The 24934-nt window shown below is 41.6% G+C and overlaps 1 protein-coding gene across 1 annotated transcript in view; it reads left to right on the forward strand.

Moving 5' to 3' along the window:
* Positions 1-10063: 10063 nt before the first annotated feature.
* Positions 10064-24934, forward strand: part of PTPN14 (protein tyrosine phosphatase non-receptor type 14) — a 190389-nt gene continuing 175518 nt past the window's right edge. Inside the window, exon 1 of the mRNA XM_032771245.2 lies at positions 10064-10651. The gene's annotated coding sequence lies outside the window, so the exon portion shown is untranslated. The remainder of the gene's footprint in view (positions 10652-24934) is intronic.

Below are 24934 nucleotides of genomic sequence, written 5' to 3' on the forward strand. Positions count from 1 at the left end.
TGCAGGGGTTCTCAGCCTTTTTCTTTCTAAAGCCCCACAATATGCCATAAAACCCTCTGTGGCCCACCTGTGTTTTTCTGCATATCTGGTAGATTAACAGCCAGGGCTGGTGTTAAGAGGTAGCAAACAGGGCAATTGTATGTGGCCCCATATCACAGGGAGCCGTGCAAAGCTGAGCTGCTTCGGCTTTGGCTTCAGCCCCACATGGCTTGGGCTTCGGCTTTCTACCCTGACCCCCAGGGAGTCTACTGCCGATCCTGCTCTCTGGTTTATTTTGGCGGACCCCTGAAACCTGCTTGTGGCTCCCCAGGGGCTCCGGGCCCCTGGTTGAGAACTGCTGTGATAGTGGGTGATTTGATTAATCTTTTAACTTTGCTATGTGGGCTAACATGTATTTCTTTGTTTTGGAACTTTCCATTTAGCGTGTTATATAATGTCTTATGGTTCCTGCTTTCACTTTAAAAAAGTATGGAAAAATCTGATAACTTTTAGGTAAAATTACTGTGAATAGTTATGAATAAGGCTACAATTTAGTCATGGCTATTTTTAGTAAAAGTCATGAACAGGTCATGGGCAATAAACAAAAAGTCATGACCTGTCCTGTGACCTGTCCATGACTTGTACTATATAAATACCCTGGCTAAAACTTAGGTGCTCAAGGGAGGGACCTCCGGCGGCTGTTGCTGCTCAGGAGGCAGAGGAGGAGGGAGGCTCTGACGTGCCACCGCTGCTGCTGTGGGGGGCGGGATCCTGCTGAGGGTAGAGGGTGGCCCAGGGCCCTGCCACTGCTACTACTCCTAGACCGCTGCTGCGGGGCAGCGCCTAGGACCAGCTGCCCCAGGGTCACCTGAGCAGTGGCTGGTGAAGCTGGCCCTTGGATCGCCCCAGCAGCCCTGGTGTCAGACTCACCGGCTGCTGCAGAAGTCACAGAGGTCCTGGAAAGTCACAGAATCCGTGACTTCTATGACCTCCATGAAAGACTTACAACCTTAGTTATGAACATAGGAAAATATTCCCATGTAACTTCAATGTAACTTTTAGCTAAAATTAATCTGGTATTATCCCACAAACTCCTGGTAAAATCTTAGCATTTCTATTTGATTGTCAGTAATATATTACATAAATGCAACTCAATAATGTAAATGTTAGTAACATGAACTAGCTCATGAAAATTTTCTACTGTTGCCACTAGGTGATTCCCTAGGCTCTGGAAAGAAAGTAATAATGCTCTAACAGCAATGTTTTTTAGAAATACCCAGTCAGTTAGAAGGGGAGTTTGGCAAGTTACATGGCCACAGCAATGCTGTGATTGCAATAAGAGCAAACCCACAAAGATATTCTATTTATGCTGTTATAGTTACTATAAATGAGTTCCAGTGGAGCAAGGCTATGAATACCTCTGTTAGCATAATGCTCATGGATTTAGTATGAGAAGGAAATTATAAATAATTATGACAGTTACATTATGACATGATAAAGCTAAGTCTTCAGTTCTTTTGTAGGGCTATAAATTACCAATGCCTGAGCTGCACATAAAGTTGGAATTTTAGTGTAAAAAAAAAATACTGTATTTAAGAATCTGTTATAATTTCTATTAGGCCCATACTGTATTTTCTTGTGAATTCTAAAATAATCAGTATCAATAAGAGCTGCACTCTATGTAATGGTGTCAATGATATTTAAGATAAAGGAAAAACTGTAATACACACCTTATAACATTCAAGCCTGCTAGCTGCTGGGGTAGGGGAACAACTATGAGTTGTCTCCTGCTCCAGTCCACTCCCAGCAGAGGAGACTGGATCAGACTGTGAGTTGCAAAATTAGGCCCACTTACAACCACACAACAGTCAATGTGGTGACAGATGTAAAGTTAAGCAGATTCTGGTTCCTTTGTGTGGGGCTCCAGTCGAAGAGCAAGTAGAGACATTTGGTATGAATGACTTAGTTTAAGTGAAAAGCTAAACAAGAAAGAAAAGTCTCCATGAGAACAAACAGCATGTACATCATCTGACAATCCATAAGGAGCTCAGCTACAACAACAAACTAGCAACTAAACTCTGAACACAGGAAGAGTGGGTCAGAAGTTTACTAGTGCACTACAAGGTGTTACATTTCAGGGCAACTGCACCTGTATTTCCCCTAAGTGGTCTGGCAAAGGCACCCACTTCTAGGCTTCCTGTTCCCCAGCCATTGCCTTTCTTGGGTGGAGACCCACATCTCTCTCCCCGTAGACTGGGGTACTTCTAGGCTGCACAGTTCCTTGGCTTCACTGTTAGTCCCAGCACAGACAGGTTGCCCAAGGACACCTGCCCGCTTTCTCCTCAGAGATGGTTCACAGACGTAATTGCTACAGTTATAAGGCACCACACAGCTCTTTTTATGCAAGACTAATTTTATTATAAGGGTAAAAGCACTACAGAGAAAACATATTAAATACAATTAAAAACCCTACACACTTGCTAATAAGCTCACCAGATGTCACCCCAGCTCTAACAGGGGTTCTAGCAGGAGTAATCCTTCAACACTGCACCCAAGGAATTTTCTTTGTGGTCACAAGTTCATCACAGCTTCAGCTGAGAACAAGTACTCAGTCGGTTCAGTCCTTCCAAGCCTACCCTACGGATTGGGGCCCTCCATGGATCAAGGGTTCTGTTCATTTTCTGGATGAGGAAAAAGGCCCTGAGCCAGGCTATTTATCGAACAATCCTTTCTTTGTCTGTTAGTCCCTGGAGAATACAATTTGAATTAGTATATTTGGACCTTTCCAGGGGGGGTGGCTTTAAAAGGCTGATAATGCAGGAATTACATTAGCATCCTCCTCCCTACTGGAGAAGGTACATACAATGCCACAATAACACATCCACAGTTGCATTTTTAATACAATGTAAACCAAAGTTATTATTCAATAATAATATATATTCAATAACTTAATTCAATAAAGTTGATCTTGATTCCATCAGGTTTCTTCAGGATATTATAGCATATTGTCACTCTGTCACACAAGGTATAACACTTTCATAGCTATAAACACTACACTTTAACATCCACCTTAATTTGCTATAGCGCAGGGGTTCTCAACCTGGCGGTTGGGACCCCTCAGGGGTTCACGAGGTTATTATATGGGTGGTTGCAAGCTGTCAGCCTCCACCCCAAGCCCTGCTTTACATCCAGCATTTATAATGGTGTTAAATACATAAAAAAGTGTTTTTAATTTTAATTTATAAGGGGGTCGCACTCAGAGGCTCACCAGTACAAAAAGCTGAGAACCCCTGCTATAGCCTATCCAGGCATTGCGTAAGTTATGGTATAGTACGGGGTGGCCCTCCCCTGTTCTCCACCTATTAGACTGGGAAGGGGGGGAGCTCAGGAGCAGCAGGGTGCTGGGATATGGGCTTGTGCCCAACAGGGAGGGGAGTCTCAGAGCTTCAGTCTGTTGGACATACTTCCTGGGGCTTGAGGCTTCAGCAGCAGCGAGGCTGAAGACCTGAGCCCCATCCCCAGCAGGTATGCCCCGGCTTGTGAACTTCTGAAGATTGTTGGATGGGACTCAGTGGGCCAGTCTGTTTGACCACCCCTGATATAGCATGTAACACTGGTGGGACAAGTTAGTGCTTAGGATTAGATCAAGTCAGAAGTTCAGCCTGAACTCTAAATATATAGTGTATTTATTTAAAAAATATATAGTAGATATGTAAAAGGTATTGGTTTGATCTGGATGTTGCTATGCAATTTTTAAAATTAATTTAATGATCATGAAAGATGCCTGATTCTTCACAGCTGGAAACTGAAATAACCTATCTACTGTAGGCAGTTGCAAAGTTCCTTGTACAGCTCCATTAATGGTTCTCAGTGCTGTTCTTTATCAGACCACATCTAGGAATCTAAGGGTGAGTCAGACTGAAAATCCACCGAGTCTTAACTGGCCTTTCTGCTAAGACTGCCAGCAAACTGGCCAACCGTAATGTGGAAATCTGTCCATTGAGAAGTGGACTCAGGCCATTAACTAATTTCACATAGGCCCCAGATAAAAAGAGCCATCAGACAGTAACAACTTTCAGTCACTAACAACAATTTGGGTCAGATTCAAATCACTGATCATGAGGTAAAAGGGGGTTTAAATCCCACTACCAGTTCCCTAAATCACACTTCACCATTTTGACAAATGGTATCACTTATTCAATACACTTGTCACTTGTATTTATTGGAATCATGTCTCTGTGAATTAAAACTCTACATTATAGGGGCTATTTAGAAATGCATTTTTTGGCCTGATGTCCATTACAGACTATTGATTAAATCACTCTTCGTTCATGAATCATTGACCAGATAGATTGCAATGATTCTGAATGGTATGAAGGCGAATTGGTCACATACTGACAATATTTAACGTTTTGTGAAAATTAAAGAGGTGAAGCACATATAATAGCCAATTTTTAAATCTCAGTCTCTCAACATTCTAACATGGCTTTATTACGTACCAGGAAAACCATATGATCATATTCTGAATTAATCACTAATGAAAAGAAAAACTATAATTATTTAATATTTATATTATTGTAGTTGCCATAAAATCCAGTGTGAATCAGGACTCCCTTATACTAGGTGCTCTACAAACATAAATGAAGACAAAGCTGATATTTATATTACTATATAATGCCTTCTATCTGCTAATTTTAAAGAGCCTCAAAAGCATGGATGAATTGAGCCTTACAACAATCTTGTAAACTAGGTGGGTATTATCTCCATTTTACAGATAAGCAATATGTAGGTGTCAAAGTCTTTGACAGCACCGAGAATAAACTAAGGTCTCTTGGTATCAGTTCTTTGCTATTTTCAGGGACTGGATGGCTCAGAGAGTGGTTATAGATCTATATTTTCAAACGTGGGTGCCCAAAGTTAGGTACCTAAATACATATTTAGGTGCCTCAATAAGAGACTGATTTTCAGAAGTGTTGAGCACCTGAAATTCCCTTAGACTTAGACTCTGATTCAGTAGTCCATCTTTATGCTTACCTTTAGGCATGTGCTTGTCTCATTTACTTCCATGGAACTTAAGCACATACTTACATGTTCTTTGCTGAAATGTGCTGCGATGCAGGTGTTCAGCACCTCTGAAAATCATGTCACTTTTATTTAGGTTTGCACTACTGTTGCCTTGTTATATGGATACATTATGGATTTGGATCTCCAGGGTTGCCAAACCAGTAATTTCAAGAGCAGTAAATTCACTAAAAAACATGAGCTTTTTTGTTTTAATGAATGCCAATTTTGGATTATATAAACTTAAAAAATTACAATAGTAAATTTCTAATTGTGCTAGACTATCCTAAGAATATCCTAACTGATGTTAAAAAAAACCCACCTCAAAACTACTTAGGAAAAGTATTTGCTTCTGTCCTAAGTCTCTGTGTCAAATTAATGTCCACCCTGAAACAAATTTCTATACAATTTCTATAAGAGCATGAAAAATGGGGTTTATAATAGAAGTGGTGAGACAACCGTAACTGGAAGCTAGAGTTCACTACTATAATCAGTCTCAAATGCTAAAACTTTTTTGATTTTACAAACTTTTATTCAAGGATTAAAAAAAGGTAGACATTTTCAGTTATTCCCCAAACCTGTAGAAATAGACTGTAACATTAAGCAAACCAGAATGTTCAGTGTTCCATAATTTATGTGTATGGATGATCACTGAAAACTTTTTCTGGTCCACAAAACTGGGTGCTGGCTTAGTCACTGTAAGCTATAGAGTCCTATAACGTGTTAGCTCATGCTTGATGGCAACAGGTTTGTTTTCCATAATTGTGTAATCCAAATTCCTTTTCAAAGAGAAGATTTTTGAAAAGGACTATTAAATGTAATCATTAACGAGCACATAGGGCACTAGACAAGTAAACTTGTCTTAATTATGGTAAGCTTAAAAAAATTGAAAGTACCAATTTACAAAGTACAAGTATGGTTTTGGGACTAAGAAGCTTCTCCCAGAATACTGCCTAAGGTTTTGTCTCCATTTCAATTACAGCCAAGTCAGGATACCCAGCACATGTCCCAGGTTTTCAAATAGTTAGGGAACACAGTTAAGGTCATATTTACACTACACATTGGAACTGTGTTGCAACTGTATCCTTTGATTTGATTGTAATGTAGATGGCTGTAAAGCTAATTAAACCTCATCTACTGTTCTCAGAGCAAACTGCCAGATGTTGCTTAAGCACTGTTTAAAAGGAGTTTTGTTGAAAACAGGTTATGACATGGTTTTGCCAACAAACAAGGACTGAACATTTTCCGTGTTATAACAAGATTTTAAAAATTGCTTTAGCCCAGGATAAACATGTTGGAAGTGTTTAAACACAGGTGTTACCGGGTGCTAGAACAATTTCAAATCTCATTGTAAACCATATCCAAGTCCCACAGACACTGTACGTTCTACTGTGCAGGGAACCAGATAAAAAACAATAATCCTCTGATATGGTTGACACACCATTCTTTCAGTATGGATGGTGCTGGATTATGTTTTCACTATCTTCTTGAGCCATGTTACAGCTCTGCTTAGTGCCAGACTTTAGCATGGTTTAAGAACAGAGTTAAAACATGATTCAGTCCTGTCTGCTCTGCAAATCCAAACTGTATATTAATTTTGTTAGGACTACTCTGCTGCAAAAGGATCCCCAAACAAAAAACACTTTTCCCAGGGCAGATGGGGTATTAGAGAGATAAATTCCATAAACCACCATATAAAACCACTAAGTTCCATCTTTAATAATATTTTAAATCATGGTAACACCTTTCTAGCAAGAATTATGTTTAAACATGGTCTCTAGAAGCTGGTAACGTGTTTTCTTAATCCTCAGGGCTGTATGCTCCTTTCCACTCTGTGTTGGGGAGCAAAGGAATGGCAACAAGAATACAATGGGTCCTACACATGCTGAAGGTGAGAGTGGTACCAAAATGACATACCTCTGCTCAGAAGCTTATCTGTATTAACCAATTGTGTATTTCTTAAAGCACCTCTCTCCATAGTATCTAGGAGTCAAATACAGGTATTAATAGTTGTATTAAGCCACACAGTAGGCAATGCGTTTCACCACTCCTTGGTTCAGCAGTCTTTACTTATTTGGGCGGGTTTTCTCTTTGTGCTACAGCTTGCCATTGCAGGCAGGGCTTTGCAAAAGGCTCAGCTCTGTAAGCTGCTGTATTTTGGAGCATATTTTTATCTCCTCTTGGACTCTTCAGTATTTCAGAGACTGTGCTGGGACAGGAGAGGCAGGAGCTGGAATTCAGCTCCCATTCAAAACTAGCAGATATTTGAGCCAGTATCTGCCACTGTGTTAGTGCTGCTTGCAACATTACCAGATGCTTGCACTTAAAACTCCTTGAAAGGAAGAGTTTTGTACAGGTGCACTGAGGTCTATAGCAGGAAAAAGGGGCCAGGAGCAGTACCTGGGGCCCAACAAAACTGCAGAGGTGGCTAACACCCTGTGGTGAGGCATTAAGATACGCCTATGAATGCCAGCCTCCACAGTGTTTGGAAGCGAAGTCTTATGCCTACTTGGTAGGACCTCAAGTTGTGGAGAGAATCCAGCAGAAACTTCAGGAGTTTCATGCCCACTTTCCCGCCCCCTCGTCTGTGTTTTTCTACTTGTGAAGGGGAAAATATAAAAAAGAATCTTACAGATCTGGAGTAAGGAAGCTCTAAACTTCACTGTGTTCTCCTGCTTTGCTACCAGCTGCAGCTATTTTGCTTATGGTACGCTACCTACTGCTATACTGTGACTGAATGTGTCTTTGTAGTTCTGCAGTTGGGTACTATTCACAGCTCCATATCTAACTCAGTATGTGACCTGGAGCAAGAAGAAACTCCGAATACAACAATTTACCATAAAAAACAATTAAGATTTATTTTGGCACCTTAGAGACTATTTGGGCATAAGCTTTCTTGGGCTAGAACCCACTTCATCAGATGCATGGAGTGGAAAATACAGGAGCAGGTATAAATACATGAAAAGATGGGAATTTAGTGTCAGTGTCACTTCTCAGCATAACCATCTATAAGATGTGGATCCTATTTACTTACTTCGCTAAGCCTCACGGCACCTTTATTAGAGCGTTTCAGACAAATAGGACTTTCTCTGCAAAGTGTAATTACATTTTACAATGCCAGGGGTAAGGCACAGACTTGTGACTCCACATATGGTACTTAAGCACAATTATGTATCTAAATTGAGGAACTATGCTATTTCTCTCTCTTTTAAGGGCTTGATCCTATTTACCTTTACTGATGTGAGTAATGCCCACTGACTACTCATGTACTGAATGAGTATTGCAGGATCAGGCCCTTCGATGAGGAGAAAAGTATGTACGAATATGAGAATGTGTTGCATAAGTGTAAAACAAACGTCTCCAATTTTCACCCATTTTTTAGAAATGACTGTGTTCTTGAGCCTTTCTAATTCCAGTGTAGGGATTTTTACAGTTTTAGGAGCATATTTTGTGTACATCTCTGACACCAAGAGGGATTCTGTGCCCTATTCTAGAGTTGCACCTACCCTCCATATGGTTCTCCTCTGCTCTGCTAACTCAAAAATGGATAAATAGATTTTACTCAAACTACACTCCTAAACAATCTCACATGGCCTGAAATCAAGCATAGAAAGGTGATTTAAGAGCTAAAAGTGTTTTAACATAAGGGTTCAAAATCTGGGTTTAGGTAATTTCCTCCTGATTTTCAGTGTTGATTTTTAGGCAAACAAGGGCTCTTTTTTAAGAGTAAAATATTGTGAATTTATTTTAATGATATATTATTTAATGCCCAACAGGTGTAAAACTCTGTACATATCTGGGGAATTGTTTGTAGGGTCTACATATTCTTAACATCAGTTCATTCATAACTGATTCATCATCCTGACAGAAGCTGCAGCCTGGCTTTACATGGTGACCCAACCATGCTCCTCAGCCAACCTTAGTGCAGCCACCAGACAGGCCCGTCCTCATTCACCAATTGTTATGCTTCTGGCATGACATTCCCATCTGTGATACCCCATCGCACATCTGGGGGGCTGCAGGGTTTCTTCTGCTGTTTCTCCTCCAGTTACAGAGGTGCCAGCATTGCAGGTAGCCAGGGTGTGTTTCATCTGCTCCCCCTGGAGGATCCAAGCAAATGGTTGGCAAGGAGTTGGGAGAACTGGCAGCAGCTGGATTCCCCAGCGCGCTGCCATTGGACAAGTGTGGGTCCTAACATGAGTGTGACAGAGACAGGACAGGGGGGCAGAACCGGGAGCAGGGGCTGACGTAGTGAAGCTGCAAGAGCTCAAAGGGGGCCCATTGTGTAATGCAGGGAAAGGGGCTGAAGAGGACAAGGGGTGGCACTGGAGGATGGCTAGACCACACAGCCTTAAGGGCAGGGGGAGATGGCATGGCAGGCTGGGGGGCAGAGCAGAGAAAGTGGGGCTGAAACGGGGAGGTAGTAGGGTGACCAGACAGCAAATGTGAAAAATCGGGACAGGAGGTGGGGGGTAATAGGAGCCTATATAAGAAAAAGTCCCTAAAATTGGGACGTCTGGTCACCCTAGGAGGTAGGAGCAGAGAAGCTGGCCTCCAAAAGACTCCCCTGGGCTGCTTCAGACCCCGCAGAGCGAACACACCCTAGGACTGACTCAGCCCTTTCCTCCCCCTCAAACATTCCCGCTCCCCAAAACCAAACCCTTCCCTTCCCTGTGGGCTCAGACTCTCCCTGTTCTCCCAGCCGCCGGGTGCCCCTCGCTCCCTGCCCCCTCTCTTTGAGCCTGGCTACACGGCTGGAGGAACTGGGTTGCAAAGGTAGCGCAGGCGAAGGGGCGCGGCGGGGCTAGCGCAGCCAGGGGGGCTCCGAGGGGAAATCGGCGAAAAACCCGTCCCGCGGCTCTGTCCCGACCTTGGCAGAGTTGCAGCAGGCGGGATTGGAAGGAGCCCGCCCCTCCGCTTCCTCCCGCGGACTGGGATCGTTCCTCCGCCTTTGCAAAGAAAACAAAACAACAACAAAGCCCATGTCAAGTCCCCGACGTCTCCGGGCCCCGCAGTAGCAGCGGCCGCTCCGCATTCCTGGGATTCCAGGGCTGTGACTCCGCGCTCCAGCCCCACGCTCCGCAGCGACTCCGACACGCACTCGCTCTACAGCCGCCGCCTCCGGCCCCATTCGCTCTCTCGGGACAACAATCCCCTCCCTCTCTCCTACCCCCACCCCCGTGGGCTGCACCGGGAGCCCACGGCTCCCTTGGCCGCCTGCAAACTTCCCTGCTGGCCGCAAAGTCCTGCTTCCGCCTCCCCAAACTCCTTAAAACTTTCCCCGCTGCAGCGGGGACAAGATTATTGGGTGGGGGCGGTGGTTTACTTTCCCTCCCTCTCCTCCGGGAGCCCCCAAATCAGGCAACACCCTGATTTCTCCTCGTCCCAGCAATCAGCTCTTCCTAGCAGCACCGGTTCCTACTTTGTCCCCCTCTCACCACTTGGGATCCCTCTCCTGCTCAAGACGGAAACCTCCTTCTCCACTGGGAAACCCTCCTGGGGGATTTTGAACGAAGCCTGAGCTACACTTGTTGCCTTTTCGGGAGGAAGGGAGAGCCCATTCCCAGTGCCCCTGCACCAGAGGAGAAGTGGCCACGACATGTAAACGCAGGTAAGCAACAGCAGCGGAGTTTGCTGAAGTTTGTCCGGCTTGTTTTAATTTAGAACTTGTAGTTGCTTGTACCGCTGATCGCAGCGCCGGAGCGGTAGTGACTTTTTCAAAACAGTCTTGACACAATTTATGGCGTATGCGTGCATATGAAAATCTGTTCCCATCCATTATAATTTATCATCCGTCGTCGTAACGCAATCATGGACGCATTTACTGTATGTGTACATAATGCAAATTTATCCTAACTAAACGTGATTATGCTGCTACAAATGAATGCTGATCTGTGAATTATAATAAAACAAGTCACTTTATGTGACTATAATTATAAAAGCCCTAATCCAGAAATACACTGAAGCAAATATCTGAACAATATATGATTTATAGAATCAATGTAAATATATATTTGTAAACAGCTGGGGACAAGCTAAGCTTTCTGCTGAGCTGCTTTCTTATATACACTGCAGCATGACTCTATTTAGCTTCCAGGATCCTCCTCTCCCCTACCTCACCCCCACTGGATGGATTTACCTTGTTCTTTGTTAAGTTACAAGTCAAGTCTACCCTGGCCATTCCTCTACAGCAAACGCTGTAACAAGTTGGGCAGAAATTACAATATTACTAGACTGTGTGAGCATTGTGACATCTCTTCTCATTCCTAATGTGCCAAAGTCCATGAATCTTAAAAGATTCAAAAGTAACCTCCCCTACTCCAATCCATTTGGAGGCATACAGTAGGTATTTTGTGTCTGCATGTGCTGGCATTACGGTGAACACTGTAGTTTTGGTTGCAAAGGCAGTTCTTTTGTAAGCACCTATCTATAGTGGCTTGTAACTTTAACTTTATAGAAACAAATAGTTACTGGTAAACTGGGCAATAACAGTGAATGATCACTCAGAGATTGTTCCTGAGATTGTGGTATATGGCCCAGAATCAAGGGCAGTATTCACAGTTGAATGAATTGTTTTTACTCTGTTTCTGCATAGATATTTGCTATTAAAATGTGTGAAAACTAATACACTTACTGTATGCTGAATTCCTTAGTACTTGTGACTTCAGTCTATAAAATGGCTCCCTTAAGCAGGAGCTTTTGAAGCTATCAGCCCACCTTATGATGGTGGGAGAGATTTGAAGAAGACAGCTACATTTTTAGGAGACACTTGTTGGAGGTTGTCACCGTTGTCTGGTCTCTGAATTATCTGTATCAAACATTATAATGACGTACAGACTCCAGGGTTTGCTATTGCCTTTTTAGGAGGACTGTTGCTCATATCTAACATTGGTCATTGGTTTAACCCATAAGAACGGCCCTACTGGGTCAGACCAATGGTCCGTCTAGCCCAGTATCCTGTCTACCGACAGTGGCCAATTGCCAGGTTCCCCAGAAGGAGTGAACCTAACAGGTAATGATCAAGTGATTCTCTCCGCCATCATCCCCACCTCTCTGACAAACAGAGGCTAGGGACACGATCCCTTCCCATCCTGGCCTGAATAGCCATTAATGGAACTTACTGCCATTAATTTTCAATACTCTTTAAATGTAGTTACAGTCCTATGCCCTTCACCCAACCTCCCACAGGCAAGGAGTTCCAACAAGTTGACTTTTAGTGTTGTTGAGAACTTCTTTTTATGTGTTTAAAACCTCTGCCATTATATTCAATTGGTGCCCCTATTTAGTTGATATTGGAAACAAGTAAATTAACTTTCCTTATCTACTTTTCCACATCACTCATGATTTTATACCACCTCATTTATATCCCTCCTTAGTCTCCTCTTTTACAAGCTGAAAAAGTCCTAGCACTCTTTAATCTCTCCTCATATGGACCTATTCCAACCCACCCAATCATTTTAGTGCCCTTCTCTGAACTCTTTCTAGTGCCAAGTATATGCTTTTGAGATGATGGAGACCACTTCTGTACGTACTATTCAAGATGGGGGTGTACCATCGATTTATTATAAGGGCAATCTATTGTTCTCCGTCTTATTTCTCTATCGCCTTTTTTAATGATTCCAACATCCTGTTTGCTTTTTGACTGCCTTGCGCACTGCATGGACGTCTTCAGAAACTATCCATTGACTGCTCCAAGATCTTTTTCCTGATTCTCAAGCTAATAGTCGCCCCATCATTTGTATTTAGTTGGGGTTTTATTTTTCCAATGTGCACTACGTTTACATTATCCACGTTAAATTTCATTTGCCATTTTATTCCATCCCTTAGTTTTTGTGAGATCTTTTTGAAGTTCTTCACAGTCTGCTTTGGTCCTAACATCTTGAGCAATTTATATTGTCTGCAAACTTTGCCACCTCATTTTTTACCCTCTTTCTCCAGATCTTTATGAATAGTTGAATAGGATATGGTCCTAGGACAGACCCTTGGAGAACACCACTAGTTACCCCTCTCCATTCTGAGAATTTACCATTAATTCCTACCCTTGTTTCCCTGTCTTTTAACCAGTTCTCAGTCCATGAAAGGACCTTCCCTTTTATCCCATGACAACTTAATTTACATAAGAGCCTTTGGTGAGGGACCTTGTCAAAGGCTTTCTGGAAATCTGAGTATCGTATGTCCACTAGATCCCCCTTGTCCACATGTTTGTTGACCTCTTCAAAGAACTCTAATAGATTAGTAAGACAGGATTTCCCTTTACAGAAACCATTGTTGGCTTTTGCCCAACAATTTATGTTCTTCTATGTGTCTGACAATTTTATTCTTTACTATTGTTTCAACTAATTTGCCTGGTACTGATCTTTAAAATATAAGAGGTTAATGTAGTTTTTATACATACATAAAATGGGATTTGGGCAATGATCTGTAAATGACTGTGAAGATGGAACTCCCTTGATTTCAGTGGGTCTCTCCACAGACACAGGGCGTTTGCCTGAGCAGTTTCTTGCAGGATTGGGGCCTAAATCCAAACCCAGTGGGCATGATATAGAAGTTTCTGAGCCATTCAAAAGTCCCAAAGCCCTTATTCAAATGATAGTCCTTTAAATCCATGGGATAACTCCTGGATCCCCAAGCCTGCAATCACATCTGTATGGGAAAACCCTTGTGCCCATATAAAGGTCCGATGGCTCTGTACAATTACAAGGGGTCTGTCTATCTGCAGTTCTGTCTGCAGGATTAGGGCCCACGTGGATGAAGACTGCAGGATGGAGCCCTTAGTGCTGCTTTGTACATACAATGTGTCTAAAAAAGAGAATATTTAAAATCTGTGACTTTCAAATGTTTGCATACTAGTTGTTACAGCTATTATAATACAATGGTGTTCCTTGAGGATTAATTAGCCACTGTTGTTAGTGACTCTTCATATACTTCTCAGCTGGTCATTAAATGCCAGCAGATGCCTTGTGCCTTAGTTGTTGTTGCTTAAATATAGAACAGTCTTCCATGAATTAGGGTTTTGTTTGTTTGTTTGGTTTTACTCAAATTTGTAAAAAAATGGCTAAACCAACCATGGAGAAAGTTTTCAGCCCGAAGAAGGGTCAGAGGTACTTTTGAAAACTGTTGTGTACCAGTGTAGTCAAAGGACCACAGATTTAAAAGTTTATTAGTAAATATTAAATAAAGATGATACAGAGAGTTTGAGGTGTCAGTCATTAGTCATCGGGGGCAACATACAGAGTATGGGGGGATGCTGGAATTTGGTTATGGTTCAGCATATAATACATACAGTCTGTAATGTCCCCAATGCGGGGTGTACGGTGGGTGGGGTCAAGAAATAGTAGGGGAGCAGTGAGGGTACATCGCTCATATAGTGGGTTACACACAGTCATGAGTATGGGTAAGCGGGCCGGGTAATGGGGACAGGGTGCCCCTCACACGGTGGAATCCAGATTGGTGGGTTCAGGACTCAGGGGATATAGTTTAGTAGGGGGGTTGTAAGGGTTTCCCCCTCCCGCCCATGGGTGCGTGAAGCCACAACGGCTCACTCCTGGTATTGGCGGTGGCCAGGTGATGTGCTCAGTGTAAATGTCCCTAGACCACCAGATAGTGTCTGAGACCATCAGACGTCTCATGAGTCGCGCATAGCGACGGCCCACCCCACAGGCCCTAAGTACACGTTCGTTACAGGGGTCCCAGGCGCCTAGCGCCCCAACGATCAGAGCATCGGTGTAAACCTCGTAGCCCTTTGCCCGCAAGGTGTCAGTCAGGGGGGCGTATTTTTCGATACTGCACTTGATCTTAGCCAAAAGGCCGAGAAGTATCTTATTTGTCCTTATTTTGGATCTGGAATTGATTACATAGTGCTAAAGTGCAAGTGTATTATTTGACTCTGTAGCATGAAAGGCACACTTAAAAAAATTAATAAATCAGTCTCCTTCATTGGCAAGTCAGTTCTCTTAGAAAGTTTTTCATTAGCTTTCATACTCTGTACTTTTAATTATAGGTCCCAGTTCTTCAAAGTGGTTTTGCCCCCTTCTTCCCACCAAGTAACTAAGCACAAAAAAGAAAAAGGTTGAAGGATGTCTCGCCATATGCTGATTTGGCACCCGTAGAAGTTAGAACCCAGAGTGATCACCCTGATTACCAGCCATACCAGATCCCTCTCCTCCCAGATGGATTCCCTCCTGCAGCTATTTCTTTCCCCTCCCAACTGGTCTATTCTCCTGCTCTGTTCCTACTGAACCAACTAATTTCAGCCTGTTAAGGAGACCAATGTGCCAACACTCCTCCTCTCTATACTCCATAGCTGTAGGATGCAGCAGAACTGCAGGAAAGTTTGAGATGAATCCCTCTCATACACTCCTTCACCCCTCCCCCCCCCACAACAGCACTGAGTTATGCCACAAATGATTTTTTACCAATGGTTTCCTAACGCCTTGAAACATCTTGTGGCCTGCCCAGAGACCCTGGAAAATGAGGAAAGTTCTGGAACTCCAGGAATGTGGACTCCCAAGTGGATGTTCTGAGGGGGAAGACTCCTAGCCCAAAATGAAGGAAAATAGTGAGAAGAGGGCACTCCAGAAGACAGGTGGGAATGGGTTGGCCAGATAGCAACTGTGGAAAAATTGAATCACTTTTCTTTTTTTAAACCGAGGGGATGGGTGGTATAGTTGCCTATTTAAGACAAAGTCCTGGTATCGGGACATCTGGTCACCTTAGGTGGGAAGGACTAAAGAGATTGTGGTTGCAGATGTTGTGGAATAGGAGGGAGGGAAAGAATTTGGGAGGGATGGTGACCCAGAGAAGGTGAAGAATAATAGCAAATGTGCATCGATCTGGTTGACTTAACAAAAGTGGATGGAAGAGCTGGGAGAGAGTGAGTGTGGGGTGATCCAGGTGAGGGAAAGGCCATGGAAAGAGCAAAGAGTGAGTGTAGAGACTACCCAGGAGCAGCCCTTCATACGCTTTGAACCAGTGTGTGTGTGTGTGTGTGTGTGTTTTCCCAGACTGAGCCTGCAGCTGTTTTACGAGGTGGGTAGGCTGAAAGGAGGGCACTTTGGGCTGGTGGTTGGCATGTGCACAGAGGGGAGGAAGGGTGGGTTTGGTTCTGGGAAACTAAATACTGGGAGATAGGGTTGTGGAGGGGAGTGTAGCAAGTTTGTATTTCTGAGGTGTTGCATACCTATTGTTTGGTTATTTTCTGTCTGACTATTGATAATTTTTTTTTTTAAACAATTGCCTAGTGCAATGGGGACCACTTCAGATTTAATAATAATTACTAACAATAATGGTGGGAAAAACACAGAAAACAAGAACAAAAATAATAAAACCACAAGAAGAAATAATTAGAGCATATGGAAGTTTTTCAAATCAAAAGATCTGTAATCAAAAAATGGCCTCTCACAGACAATATTATTCACAGATTTTTGTTTTGTTTTACAATTTTTTTTATCAAAGTTGTTAGGGAAATTTATCTAAATTTTTCCTGAACTGAAAATCATATTTAGCTACACTGGAAAGTCTTCAAATGCATTCACCTCTTTGTGTGGTTTCTGTTCTATTTCCACCTCTCTTAAAAAAAATAAATCCCTTGATTATGTTTGTTGTAATTTATTATAAATTGAGTGTTTGTTAAGCAAAAAAAATTGTAAAGTTTTGTTGTGAAAACATTCTGTGAAATTTAAAAAGATCAAAAATTGCTCCATTTCAAACACTTTGAAATGAAAAAAAACTCCAAACCCTGAAATGTCAACGTTTTTTTGAAAATTTTTTTAATTGTTTTTCTACCTCTTAAAAAAACCAAAGAAAATAAATCAGAGATTAAAAAAATTAATAAAAAACTTAAAAGAAAATAATTACAATAGATAACATATCAAAATGTTTGTTTAAACCAGTGGTTCTCAAACTTTTGTACTGGTGACCCGTTTCACATAGCAAGCCTCTGAGTGCGACCGCCTTATAAATTAGAAACACTTTTTATATATTTAACACCATTATAAATGCTGGAGGCAAAGTGAGGCTTGGGGTGGAGGCTGACAGCTCACAACTCCCCATTTAAGAACCTTGTGACCCCCGAGGGGTCCTGACCCCTAGTTTGAGAACCCCTGGTTTAAACTGAAGAGATGGAAATAGAAAAAGACTGGAAGACAAATGGGAACATACACTGAAATTAACTTAGACTAGATAAACAAATGCCTGTTTACCTCATTTAGTCACTCCATTGGTGAGCTACTACTATTACCCTAGAGCTACTGCTCTCGAATAGTTCTGTCCCGTTTTATTTAGTCATGAGTCACTGGTATTTTTGGCAATGGTTCAGTACTCTTCTAATTTTACAAATTTCTGAAATGAACTTGGAAATCAGGATCTCCTGATTACCTAGCCTATATTTTAGCCACAAGAGCAGATAGGCAGTATGTATTCAGTTTGTGTGTATATTTTCTCTCTTCTCTGTACGTTTCAGCCATATGGCCAGGGCTGGCTCCAGACACCAGCTAAGCAAGCTCATGCTTGGGATGGCAGATTGTATGGGGCAGGATTCTGACCAAACCTAGGGCAGCACGGCCTATTTTTTTTGTTCGCTGCTCCCGCTACCCTGTAGGGGGTGGAGGCACGGAGGAGGGGAGTGCCCTGCAGCAAACTCACCAGGGCAACCCGCGTCCATCCCTCCCCGCCGACCGGAGCAACGCGGAGCCCTTCTGGCAGGCGACACGGCAGTCGCGGCTGCGTGGCGAGCGCCCTGCTGAAGCCCTGGCTGCCCCGCTTCTCTCTCTCTCTCTCTCCCCCCATTAGACTGGGCACGCACTCTGCAGCACAGGGAGTCCCCCTGCACCCTGGCTCCAGCCGCCCTGTAGGGTTTTTTGTTTCGTTTTTTTCTCTGCTTTGCCGGCCGTGCCGTTGTCTTCTCCCCCACTTACTTTGCCGCTCCAGCTGCACCGTTTTTGTTTTGTCCACACACACACACTTTGCTGCTCCGGCCGCACAGTGTTTTTTTGTTTTTTTTCCTCCTGCTTTGCCGCTCCGGTGTGCTCCCCACTTTTTTTCTTTGGCTTGGGGCGGCAAAAAAGCCAGAGCCAGCCCTGCATATGGCAAAAATAAATATTTGCTTCTCAGTGAAACTATATTGTCCCAGGGTGCTGGATCTTCTGATAAGTGATTCCAGTGAGTGGTAAAGGACAACATGGAACTATGACTTGGAAATTCCTTGGGGTTTACAGTGTTATGTCTTTTAATATAGTTTTATTGATACATTTCCTTTAAGATAGTGCAAATGGCACATTTTTATTTGAAATCATAATACAGTCTCCATTGACTTTATCTGATATGTTGGATTTGTACTTGATAATATACTATAGCATTGGTCATTTTAAAAATCATTCTCATTGAGTTCAAGGGGAGTTTTGTGAGAGGAAGGACTGCAGGATCTTGGTTATTATGGTTGTCTTTGCTTGCAATGACATTGACATGATGATATTGTAATGAATTAGCAACATTAGATCATGGTAAGGTAAGTGTGACATAACTGTGTGTGCACAGTGGTTTGCCTTCCAACCCCTTCATGGGGATTGACCCTCTTGGATTTTGTAGATTGCATCTACATTTATAAGTTTCTTTTCTGTGCTTGGGCTTTGTATTGTGGCATCTCCTCCTGTTCAAGACCACATGCATCTCTAATCACTGCTTAAAGTAACTGAGAGATTGCTTAAGGACAAGAATTTTAAAGCTTCTCTGGCTCTAAGTATTCATCCGCCATAGTTTTTCCTACTGCTGCTAGCCTGGTAAAGAATTGTGGTTGTTTTCAAGCAGCTATTGAAAAATACTTTGTTTGATAGTTAGGAATGTAATGAAATAGTAATCTTAAAACAGATCCATGTGAAAGACATTCCTCTTAAGGGAGTCAGCATGGTATTTGAAATGTCAAACCTTTGGTATTCTAGAATTAACAGAAACCTTGCGTAATCTAATCCCAATTTGACATTCTTTAAGGGACTTCCCTGTTGCTCTGCTAATGTGAGGAGTAAAACCCAAACTTTGAAAAGTTATCACACTGCCCAAACTGCTTTCTTCCCTTACAATTTTGTGAAAAATAAACCAAGATGTATATTTCTATTATTATTATTTATGTTTATTACTCTAGTGCCTAGGGGATACCAAGATTGGGGCCCACCATTAGTTAGGTTTTTGTTTTATGTAGTAGTAATAGAATTATGATAACAGTGTAATTGAATTAGACTCTGAGTAAAAACAAACTCTGAAGAACTGTTGTTTAATGTTTTAGTGATGTAATAAAGAGGCTGAACAGTAAGGTGCCAAAATTTGCTGCTGATGCAAAATTATTTGGGTGAGTCAAGACCAGAGAAGACTGAGAGGATCTAACAAAGCCAGATGAAAGGGCAGCACGATTATCAACACTGAATTTCATCTGTTAAATGCAAGGTTATGTACAGTTGGAAGGAATAGTTGAACTGTTACATACACGTTACTGGGTTTTAAATTTATTATCTACCAAGAGTAAAAGACTTGGGTTTTGATGGGTTCAGTGAACTTTCTACATCTATTTTGTGTTGCAGTGAACAGAAAAGGAAATAAAATACTAGGATGTATAAAGACTAGGATAGAATTTAACATATTTAAATCAGTGGCCACATTCTACTCAGAATACTGTGTTCATTTCTGGTCACTCTATCTCAAAAAAAGTATAGTAGAATTAGAAAGGGAAGTAATTAAGAGACTTCCATATGAAGATCAGTTGAAAACATTGGGACTATTTTAGGGGGAAAACGAATAAGAGGGGACATGATATGGATATAAAATAATAAGTAGAATAGAGAAGGTAAACCAGGTTCTCCTATTTACCCTTTCTTATAATGCATGACTGGGGTACATCCAATGAATGTAAAAAGCAAGAAATTTAAAACTGATTAAAAATAGTGTTTTTTTTTAACAGTGTGCAATTAATCATCGGAATTCAATGCCACACGATATCACTGAGGCCAGGTACGATTTTTTTTTTTAATAAAAGCATTTTATATATACTTTATGTCAACCAGTCTCTGACATGGTGTAGGAAGAAACATCCCTTAGGGGTTATTCCATAATTGTCCTCTGTGGGATTTCCTGTACCATCCTCTGAAGCACATAGTATATAAACCACTGTCATAAACAGGATAACAGACTAGGTGGATGACTGGTTTGACACAGTATGACAATTGCTGTGTTCTGTGTGATGATGGTTTTTAGTTAAAAATAATGAACCTGTTATGAGAGGACTTAATATAGCTACACCAATGCTGGAAAGGAAAGCCTATTTTGGGACTTCCATTTGTGGTCCTGAAATAAACATAACGATGATGTAAGATAATATTGTATTATGTATTATGGAGGGCACACTGGGCTGTGATGAGGATTAGCCAAGAGGGGAGAAGAGCTGGCAGTTAGGTTCTATTTAAAGTACCATGGGGCAATTACCACTGGCACCTGACACTGAAATAATGTAATCTATTTGGTATAATTTGCTCATTTGAAAAAAACATTCTATAAAACTTATTGTAAACTACCCATGTATTTAACATATGCATAATATTCCTGAATTCTCTCTTGAAAAAGAGGATTGGGATAATTGTTTACATCTACATGACAGTGGTAAATGTGGGAAACATTCTAAATGTCAGAAATGTGTCAGCCATTCTCTGAATATAAGGAGCAGACCTTGTGTAATTTAGTGAGTGTGGGTTTTTCAGAAAAACAATTCAATAGTTTATAGCAACAGAGAATACTTCTTACTCTGCTTAATTACCTCTGAAATTTTAATACAACTACAGACTTTTTAAAATTCTGCATCTGTCAGATGTGTAAGTGAACAGAAACAGATTAATTACATGTCTCCATTTCTAATTTGTTTCATTATTAAGAATTTTTTCTGTGCGTATTGTAACTTTTTTTAAAAGTACAAGAATAAGAAATATTTGAAAACTGTATTGGTGTACTCAAAAGGAAAACAGTGAGTGCCAGATCAATCCCTTTAACTGAGGGTAGAAATACCCTTTTTAAATCAATAGGAGTTGCAGCTGTTTCTGCAGACAAATTGGGTCAATAGTACATAACTGCTTATAATACCAGTAAATCAGGAATATAATGTGTTAGACACTTATATGAAGACTTACCAAGAGATCTATTCAGTGCTTCAGAATAAAGGACTTGGCTAATATTTGCAAATATTAGCCAAGTTCCTGTATCTGTCCAAACTGTGGAGTGCACTAATTCTGCAAAAGAGAAGGGATAGGGGTTCTTACAGATTAGCAGGGGTAGGCAACCTATGGCATGTGTGCCAAAAGTGGCACGCGAGCTGATTTTCAGTGGCACTCACACAGGTCCTGGCCACCAGTCCAGGGGGCTCTTCATTTTAATTTAATTTTAAATGAAGCTTCTTAAACATTTTAAAAGGCTTACTTACTTACATACAACAATAGTTTAGTTATATATTATAGACTTATAGAAAGAGACCTTCTAAAAAACTTAAAATATATTACCGGCACACGAAACCTTAAATTAGAGTGAATAAATGAAGACTCGGCACACCACTTCTGAAGGTTGGATTAAGGTAACATGAACAACGCTGCCTGTTCATGCTGCCAGAGAAAGAGTTCGGTTTGAGAACTTACGTATCATAAAGTGTATCCTATCTAGCCACATTCACAAACTCTGCAAAGTTCCCCACAGCCAAATGGAACTAAGAGGATCTGCTGCTAAACTGTGCCCTGCTGTGGCCACTGAATAAATGCTTTTTCAGTATCATGGAAGTGAGGACTGTCCCGGGCTTTCCTTCCAATTCCATTATTTTAACATTATTAACAAAATAAAACTAAAGTTTTTTTCCTGACTTCATGTTGGCGGTGAGGATGAAGCCCTGGATATTTATTAAGATGAATATCTACAATATTTGCCTTAGTTTCTAGTTTCCTGAGTTTGGGAGACACCAGCATTCCTGTACAAATCTGAAGGGTGCTTGTCCTCCTTTTAGGATGACATCCTTTTAAAAACTATGGACCTGATCCAGGGCGTGTTGACTTCAGTGGGCACTGGAGCAGGCCATAACCCACTTGCAGCCATACAGCGCTGCCGCGGGAGCACTCCCGTGGCAGTGCTTTGAAGTGCAAGTGTGGTCACAGCGCTGCAGGTACTCGTGGGGATTAGCTTACAGTGCTGGGAGCCGTGCTCCCAGTGCTGGGGCAGTGTTTACACTGGCGCTTTGCAGCGCTGTAACTTGCTGCGCTCTGGGATGTATTTTTTCACACCCCGAGTGAAAAAGTTGCAGCGCTGTAAAGCGCCAGTGTAGCCAAGACCTGAATCAGGCAGGGAGGGTAAGGTCAACAGTAATCCTTCTAGCTTTGTGCTTGTGTATGTGTTTTCTTACCAGGAAAAAATAGTTTACATTCTTCAAGTTTCTTAGATTAGCTCTTATCACAGGACTCCGTCTTTTGAGAAAAGACACACATTGACTTGTAGATAAAGTTGGCTGCAGCCTTTTATTGATGAGGATGATAAAGCTAGCTGTTTGGACAGGCCTGATCATGGGGGTTTGGCAGTCTGAGATTCAGCTACTAGTAGCCAGTTCTCTGCTTGAGTTTCTTAGTGCCTACTGTATGTTCTCTCCCCTTAAAACTTCCCCTCACAAGGCTGGGCAACCCTACTGGAGAAGCCTGCATTAAACCCTCAACCAGTGGGTAAGGCTCACTTCCGGGGCTGGTGAGACAGCACTTACTTCACCTACATTGCCACAAGCTTTGGCCTCATTGTTTACTGTGACACAGAATAAACAAAACATCCAAGCTGCTAAACATTAGAGCTGGGACTTTCAAAAGCACTCACGGGGTTAGCTTAATTCTGTTCCCACTTCAGTCAGTGGTAGTAGCCCTTTGCCATTGAGAGTAGAGGTAGGCCAGTGCTGAGTGCTTTTGAAAATCACACTCTAATGTAGATGAGGAAAGCAAACTCCACTCTTCGTGGGAAAACTATCTGAAGGTTAAGTGTAAATAGAAATCCCTGATGAACTCCAAGGCTGGTTGGAAGTTAGCTAGGGGGGTTCTGAACATGCTTCATTTATAACCCTCCTGGATCTTTCTCTTGGCAGGCATCTTTCATTAGTTGAGTTTCCCAGCTGCTAGGTTGGAGCCACAGAGTTGGGTCAGCATTTTGGCGACTTCCTGCCCCCTGAACAGTATGTTGAAGGTTTAAGCTATCTAAGAAAACCTCCTCCTCCTGACCTAGGGTGACCAGACATCCCGATGCACCCGGCCTTTTTGTTGTTGTTGTTTTTTTGTTTTTTGCTCTACTGGCAGCACTTAGCCTTTTTTTTTATTTTTTTGTCCACCGGCGGACCCCCTCCCCGCCTCCGTGTGTCCCGATATTTTCTTCATCTCATCTGGTCACCTATCCTGGCCAGCTGGTCCACTCCAACCCATAAGAACTCTTGTAATTAACTTATTGGGGCTCCTTTTACTTGCCACATTGGACCCTTTGTTTGCAACAACTGATTTGTGACAGTTGTGTGAACGTGCAATGTCAAGGTAAACCAGACCACAGCACTGTAGCCTCTCTACATAAACTGGTGGCTGCTGTTGCTTTGCAGTAGATGTGCTTGCCTCTGGCATTCCGAGAACAAAGAAAAGAAGTGGTGGAATGATTATCTCAAAACTTATTTCTTGCCGATGTATGCAATTTAATCGCTTTCCTCTCTATAGTTCAGTGACATTTACAAAATTCATTTGTGCTTAAAGTAGTGTCTCAGCCATAAAAGTGAAAACTAAAATATTACAAGAGAGTATTATCCAGATAATGTAGTATATAACACCAGCATACCAAGTGTGTTCGTTCATTGCTGATGGTTACATTTCAAAAACTAGTTTATTCAGTTTCTTTGTGAAATTTAGGAAATATAAACTACTCTTAAAGTATAAAATGTATCCTAGATGCTACATTTTATATCTTGTGGGTATATTTTACATATAATATTATTGTATCTCAGCATTTTCTTGAGAGGCATGTTTAAAGAAGAGTTATTGTAAGGAAAAGAGCCTTATTTTGCCATGTACTGTATGTTCAGATTTCCTTCTATTTTTCTTATTTTGAATTATTTTGATATTGCAGTAGCAGTCAGCAGGTACCAGCTCTGTACAAAAATATAAAGAAATGCACAGTCCTTATCCCAAAGGGGGCTGGGAGAGCGAGAAAAAAGGAAGGGTATAGGAACGAATACAACAAGCAGGCAGGGTAAAAGCTGGCACGTGTATTTTAGTTTTGTAGGTTTGTTTGTACAAATTGTCCTTATCTACTCTTCTCATTAGTAATGAATAGCTGGCTAGTTTCTTGAAGGTATATTGGTTAGAGAAGTAATTTAATGATAAAACTATTAAACGTACAGTTAGTGTTGTGTATTTCCTGCAATATATTTTGATTTCAAATTAAATGATTTGGGGGGAACATGGCTTATGAAAGAAATTATTTACTGTCATAATTCCTGGTCTTGTGAAGAGATGAGCACCTCTTATGGAGTCCTGACCACCCTCAAATTCCTCTGAAGTTAGTTGGAGCTGTGGCTGCGTTGCAGCCCTCAGGAGGCACTGTAGAGGATTTGACCTGTAACTTCTTACTATTCTTTCTTCTTCCTACAAACCCTGTTCTGCTTTGCTGTAGTTCCTTCTATTATCTCTTATGTCACTGACATAATAACTAAAAAAATATTTGTTACTATTACAGTACAACTTCATATTTTTGTAACATAAAGTTGTGAGTTTGTAATGCTGCACTGCTGATGAAATAAACAAGTAACGTAGATGAGCTATATTTCTGCAACTTTCTAAACTTTTTGTCTAGTGATGGGTATGATGTTACCTCCAAC

Source organism: Chelonoidis abingdonii, chromosome 3, assembly GCF_003597395.2.
Source record: "Chelonoidis abingdonii isolate Lonesome George chromosome 3, CheloAbing_2.0, whole genome shotgun sequence".
Classification (NCBI taxonomy): Eukaryota; Metazoa; Chordata; order Testudines; family Testudinidae; genus Chelonoidis; species Chelonoidis abingdonii.